Here is a 6,964-nt window from a genome sequence, read left to right on the forward strand (position 1 = left end):
GTGTACACGAACTTTGAAAAAGCAAATTGACACAATTCAGATATGTGGCATGTGTGCAGTGTTGGAATTGTCCAAGAAGATTTTCACTAAAATTTCTTCTTGGCAAAATAACTGAGAGGAAGAGGAATTTCCTGGAGATTGGGAATTGCAAGACTTCAAGAGCATCTGGGAGACTTGGCATTTCCGATTACTTGCTATTGACAATGTCATGATTTTGCTGTATTGTGCAGCAATCTACATGCAGGCCTTTCTTCTGTTATTTTCACTTCTGGCCATTTTGCTCTTTTGCCTATCCCTTCGATTCATAGCCTACTCTTCTCCTATATCCAGTAATGTTCTATTGTCAAGTTGGAAAAAAAATCATTGCTCAAGGCACAGGCCAACTTAGTTAAAAGACAAACCAGGCCCATTAGGACTTCTACCAAGCCTCTCAGTGGCCAGTCCAGGCCTGTCTGTAAAAGTGGAAGACAGCATCTTTAACAGAGGTAGAATAGAGTAAGTGCCGCAAGTCCAAACTTGTTAAATAAAATAAAGTGCATAAGCAAGAGGGAACGCATGCAAGGAAACTTGCTTGTTATGCTAAAGTCAGGAGATGACTAATCACAACCTACCCTGCTGATGAAAATTTAGTGCTAGCAAAAGAGAACAACTGAATGTTAAACCTTGAAAACAAACTGCAGTACCACCGGAGACCACAATGTGAGACCAAAGTGAAAGAGAAGAGCTCAGGAACAAAGACAGAAAAAATGTGCTCAAAATTCTTCTAATTGTGCAGGAGAAAGCCAACCCTAAAGGATTGGGACAATGCATCGCTAACAGTCAGAGTCAAATAAGTGCTTTGATTTCGAGATTTATTGATTGTAATTCAGAAGTAAGGATAAAACCTTCTAATGTATTTGGGTTATTGGCATTACTGTAACTGAAAAGTAATAACCTTTGTGAAGTATAATTTTTTTAGGTGTTATAATTTTATCTTCCTAAATTCAGCATCAACATTTATAGCAACCTCTCTCTTACACACACACACACACACACACACACACACACACACACACACACACACACGCACACACACACACACACACACAGAGAAATTGTGTGTGAAGTGGTAAACTAATGTAGACTATCTGTGAGTAAATAAATGTCACCATCATGGTGCAGATGCTAGAAACTTAATAACTACCTGAAGAACTTATCCATCTTGACCACATTCACTGAAAGATCATAATTCATAAATTATGTGCCTTTTTGTAGATGAGAGATAAAGTTCAAACTAAGCTAGCATAAATATATGTTTTCTTTTGTTTGTTATTGTTCTTTGTCTATATATCTTGTGGCGAGTGGCTGGGGGTGGTACCCAGCCGGGACGCCCAGGAGGACCGGAGGAGGACTTACACCTCCTCCAGACCACGAGGAGGGGACAGCGCTGGTGGCTTTGGGGACCATGGGAACAGAACTTAGAAGCTCAACCCTATAGGGGCCCATAGTCACCACCAGGGGGCACCCCAATGCCTGAGGAGCCCTGGCCCTCAACACTTCCACCACACCCAGAAGTGCTGGGGGGAAGAAGACCAGGAACACCCAGAGTGCTTCCAGGTGTGCAGCCGGTACTTCCGCCACACTTGGGAGTGCCGGCGGAAGCTAATCGGGAGGCACCTGAAGCACGTCCGGGTGTGTATAAAAGGGGCCGCCTCCCCCCATTTGATGGCTTGAGTCGGGAGGAAGAGAGACGGAGCTCGGGAGGAGAGGAGTGGAGGTGGACCTGAGAGGAAGGCATTGGAGAAAGGCCTGGACCTTGGGGGAGTTTTGGGTTGTGTGTTTCACCTGTAAATAGTAGTTAGTGTAAATAAACGTGTTGTGGTCCTTAAATAGATAGATAGATAGATAGATAGATAGATAGATAGATAGATAGATAGATAGATAGATAGATAGATAGATAGATAGATAGATAGATAGATAGATAGATAGATACTTTATTAATCCCAAGGGGAAATTCACATACTCCAGCAGCAGCATACTGATAAAGAAAATATTAAGTTAAATGATGTCTACCCGTCTGTGTCCGGGCTACTTACCACAATCTATATTGTAACAGGAGAATGGGTATCCTGGCTGGATTGGAGGATAGTTCATTATCCAAGTGGGAGACCAGTACAGTGACGCAAGTGGATTGGATGGCAGGGCAAGGAAATAAATTTGTACCTGGCCGGTTTGATTTAATGGATGGATAGAGAAAAGCTGAGGATCAGAAGCAGTTCCATCCCCATACATTAGGTGGCAGTGGTCCTCGAATGATAACCCAGTTGGGATACCTGCAGGGGTGCTTGGGAGTTGCAGTCCAGAAGTCCAGCCCTGTTGGGGTCCTTGGGGATTGATAGATGGTGCTATAGGGGCAGGACCTCCCTACTTTTTCAATGGCCCTGAAGTGATTCTACAAGGACACAGCATGGCTCTGGAAGCATTCCCAGGTCTGAGTTAAAAGAAGTCACACCAGGGAGTCAGAGTTATGAGGCAGTGGGCAATACTCAACGGAAGGAGGGAAGAACTGTGTAATTTGTATTGTAATTGTGGCTACATTTGAAGAGGTGATCATTAGAAGGTGCGTTGTAAGAATAAATCTATTTTACTGCATACAAAAAATGTGTGGTGTGTTACTATTTCTTGCGTTTGAGGCTCAGTGGCTCCCCATTGTGGTCACAATATATAGTTGAATATATCCATCTTCTAATATCTTTGATCATTTGGTTTATTGCAACATTCTCTCTTTCTGACTTCTTATTTCACAACCTGTGGTGACTGTAGATTCCATAAATAACCGCAACAAAGGATTTTTTACAGAAGTCATGAGTTTGAGTCTTATTATTCAACACCATGGAAAAAATCTGCATTATCTAGAATGTTCTTCCTGTTGGAAAAATTACATTTGCACAAAAAAACAGGAAGTTCTACATAAATGAATGATTCTTTCATTCTCAAGGTGTTTTTTTTTTCCTTCTTCGAGACAGTGTGGCTTTCATACCTTGAATTATAGCTGAAGTATAAAATGTGAAACAAAGTAATTTTAAGGCTCTAATTAATATGTCAAATAAAACATTTCTGAAAAACTTGAGAGATAGGGGGAACCAAAGACAGGAAAAGATGCCTTGTTAGAGGTGATTAGTAATGAGTCCTCTGACAGAGAGGTCAAAGTGATTACATTTGATACCAAAGGCAGAGGAGAAACCAGCAGGCTGTAAATATGCAGCAGAATGGGAAAAGAAGTACAGAAAACAAGAAGATGTTGCTTTGTGATGCAAAGAAAATGACTTGTATAAGGCTGTTAGGCGTATAATGGAGGAGAGTCTGAGTTTTGAAAATAAAATTTAATGTAAGGATGTGGACAGAGGTACAGACAAAAGGGCTGTTATTACTTTAAAGGAGTTAAACTGGATGACAGTTTGGTGGAGATTATATGTTTGGGAGAGGATGTTCAGACAAGGTTTTAGGATGTTTGGGCAAATGAGGAAGGATTATTGCAAAAGTTAAAAGATTCAGTTGTTTTGTCTTCTAAGTTCATTTTGAGAGGTGTGGGTCCAGCAGGGAATTGTAGAAAGTGAAGAGAGAGATGGAAAAGTGGGAATTTGCGTTGGCATGCATAAACTAAATAATCAACACCGTTATAATAATAATAATAATAATAATAATAATAATAATAATAATAATAAGGACATAATTGTCACATCTGAAACCCATATATACTGTAAAATTCTATACTGTAGAATTTGCATATGTTGAATAGAAACATTATATTATCGGTACATTTGTTGTGATATTGTAAAAAATGTATTATGGAGTTGAAATATCAAGGGTGGGGACTGAGCCACCACGGGACGAGGGAAAGGGAAGGGTTAGAGAGCCAGGAATATAGAGTATTCTGAACAGTGTATTAAAAGATAACGAAAGAAAAATAATTAAAAGAGGAGCGAATATTTTTTTTAATTCGTGGAAACATTGCTATGATTTCTTTAAACCAACAGAGGTCACTAATATCCAATGCAAATGACTATATTTTCATTTTCTTTTTTGTACACAGCATCAGTCATAGCATATCATGTTGCACGAGAGATCTCTGACATCCACAGCTTAATGCGTCTCCGTCAAATCAGAAGAAACTCTAAACTCCACGAGGGACAGAGATATAGACATCGTAATGTACTTAAAATAGGAATACTACTTAAAATAGCCTTACTACTTCAACAGGGACCCTCACAGTTTATTTACCGCCTAGAGACCAAAGTCACCCGGACACATGCAGGTTATTAAACACTACTACGGTATTAACTATAGTCTGCACTTATATTCAGAACAGCAATATAAAAATGTACTGTTTAAAGTCTGCAGTATCGTTAACCATGATGGACCAGCCCCCTGACGATACAATATAAATTCCGTCCGGTGGGAAGAACAACTACATTTGATTAAATTTGATAAATTTTATGAATCCCAAAATAATAAATTCAAAAACAAACGGCACTAAGAAGTTTTCAATACATCATTCAGTCAAGCAGTTACGAATGGGTAAAATACAAATTATCTAAAAAAAAAAAAAACAGTGGAAAATGCATAACAAGACTAGAAAGTGCACTTGTGAAAAACTTAAAACATATCATCAAATCTAGTAAACTGCAAAAGCATTAAAAGTACCACTGATATCAAACATTCCGCACAACCATAAAATTACATTTTAGCAAACTCAGAAAAATCTATTGCAATCTACTGATCAGTCACAAGATCAATCACTAGCTTCCCATACATCTTTTCAGAGTTAAACTCTCGATTATTCAGTTCGATGCCCTTCGTAGCGTCGCGTCTCCTTATCTAAATCATTACAGCAGCATTACTGGCCACGGCTTCTACTTAACTGGCAGACTTTGATAATGGCACTCAAATACTATAAATATAAAACATCGCTGACAAACAAGCGCCAATCACCGCGGGGCAGCCTAAGTTATTAGTTGCCATGAATGCAGTAACTTATGTAATAATAATAATAATAATAATAATAATAATAATAATAATAATAATAATAATAATAGATCTTGAAAACTCACAGCTTTTAAAATATCCGAAAGCAACTTGCTGTAAAGAGTTTGGTATAAAGAGTACGTGGCTGTCAGCTGTCAAAGATCCTCTTTTAAATCCTGCCTTTGCTGTGGCTCCTCCTCCTGTTTACGTCTCTGCCCAACTAAACTCTTTCTTTACGAAGTGAAAGTTTTACACAATCAGTTCAGTCTTCTTTTACGCTTTAGAAGTCCGTCTAATTAAACTGTGTATTGTTCATGGGCTTATATGTGTTTACTTTATATACATATTGTAGTGCAGTGAAGGATGGACGGGTATCCCCTCGGGCAGGGAAGGTGATTCTTTGCCCGGCCCGGAGATCGTAATGGAAGCACTACACAGATGAAGGCACAACCCGGCCGGGACAAATAAAGAATAAAGGATGGACTGGGTGAAGCTACACACCAGGAGCAGTTGATTCCCAAAAACAGAAGGTGACAGTATTCCTCTCGTCTGACCCCAGTTAAGGTTGCATGGGACTTGGAGTGCGGAACCACAGCCCTGTCGCAGTCCTTGCTTAAAAGGATCCTGTCGCCTTACCTCAAAGAGTCCCTTGAAACATGTTGTATATTATTCTGGGAATGTTCTCACTGGTAATCCTGACAATTAAGATTTGTGCAAAGCATAATCTGATGCTGCAAAGAAACTGAAACATGAAGTGCCCAACTTGTTTTAGTTTATTCTGCACTTCTCTCTCTCTCTGATCCTTAGCTGGTGGTAGAGTGGGGTTTCCTCCGGAGCCCACGGACTGCTGTAGGTGCAGGGGACATGGAACTACTGTTCATTACTAATGCACAGCAGAAAGGCTGAGCTGCTGAATGTCCACTACCATACACTTTCTTTCTTTCTTTCTTTCTTTCTTTCTTTCTTTCTTTCTTTCTTTCTTTCTTTCTTTCTTTCTTCACTCTTGAGACCAAGTACCCCAGCCCAGGCAGAAGGATTCTTTTGCAAGCTAGAGCTGATAACTTCAGTACAGAACAGTTCACAACAACAGTACACATGACAGGGAACGCCACCTCCCAGAAGCTTCCTTCAGCAGCACCCAAGGGAATCAACAGTGCAGCCCCAAGAGATTGTACTTAAGTGCACTGTGCCATTCTTTTGAGTTAATAAAGCTGTTGTAATAATCATTTACATTTATTTGCTTGGCAGACAACTTTTATCCAAAGCAACTTACAAAAGAGGTATCATAATTATAACCTGATTTTAACACACACCTTAAAGTGCAATCTAGACACATCATCAGTGATGTAACCTATGGTCATACACCTTTGCTCAGGTGTCCCAGCCATGGGCAATCAGTCCCCAACTTGTGTCTAGGTAGCTTATATTGTCCATGGATCACTCTTTTTGATCCATAGGCATCTAGATGCTTTCTCAACACCATTAGTGATGTTCCTGATGGCTTTCGTATTGTGCAGTCCCCTGATCTCCTGCAACATGAGAGCGCTGGTGGGTGAATGGCCAATAAATTCTTGGCAGTTCACCTTGTTCAGGTAGAAATGGATCTTCCATCCCCTGCTTCAGTATTTGCCTATGAGCTCCTCATACTTATCTCTCTTCTTCTCTATCACCTCTCCTATCCAGTCTTCCCAGGGCACCTGCATGTCTTTTTCCATACAAACAACTGTGAACCTAATTTTACTTACACTGCTTGTTTACTTGTTTCCCAGTTCTTCTCAGAACCACTGGGGCTACCCTTCCCTAACGGCCCTAAATCCACAAACATTACCTCATGTGTTACATCACAGTGCACGCAGGTACCAATTTAATGTCACCAGTTAACTAAATAGATGATGTACATACGGGGATTTGAGCTCATTATTCTGGAGCTATAAGACTGCATTACTAACTGTAACTGTAC

The 6,964-nt window shown here is 40.0% G+C and overlaps 1 protein-coding gene across 1 annotated transcript in view; it reads right to left on the reverse strand.

Annotated features, from left to right (window-relative positions):
* Positions 1-5,177, reverse strand: part of LOC127529814 (uncharacterized) — a 44,020-nt gene extending 38,843 nt beyond the window's left edge. Inside the window, exon 1 of the mRNA XM_051934718.1 lies at positions 5,091-5,177. The gene's annotated coding sequence lies outside the window, so the exon portion shown is untranslated. The remainder of the gene's footprint in view (positions 1-5,090) is intronic.
* Between the last annotated feature and the right edge of the window lie 1,787 nt (positions 5,178-6,964).

Source organism: Erpetoichthys calabaricus, chromosome 12, assembly GCF_900747795.2.
Source record: "Erpetoichthys calabaricus chromosome 12, fErpCal1.3, whole genome shotgun sequence".
Taxonomy (NCBI): Eukaryota; Metazoa; Chordata; class Cladistia; order Polypteriformes; family Polypteridae; genus Erpetoichthys; species Erpetoichthys calabaricus.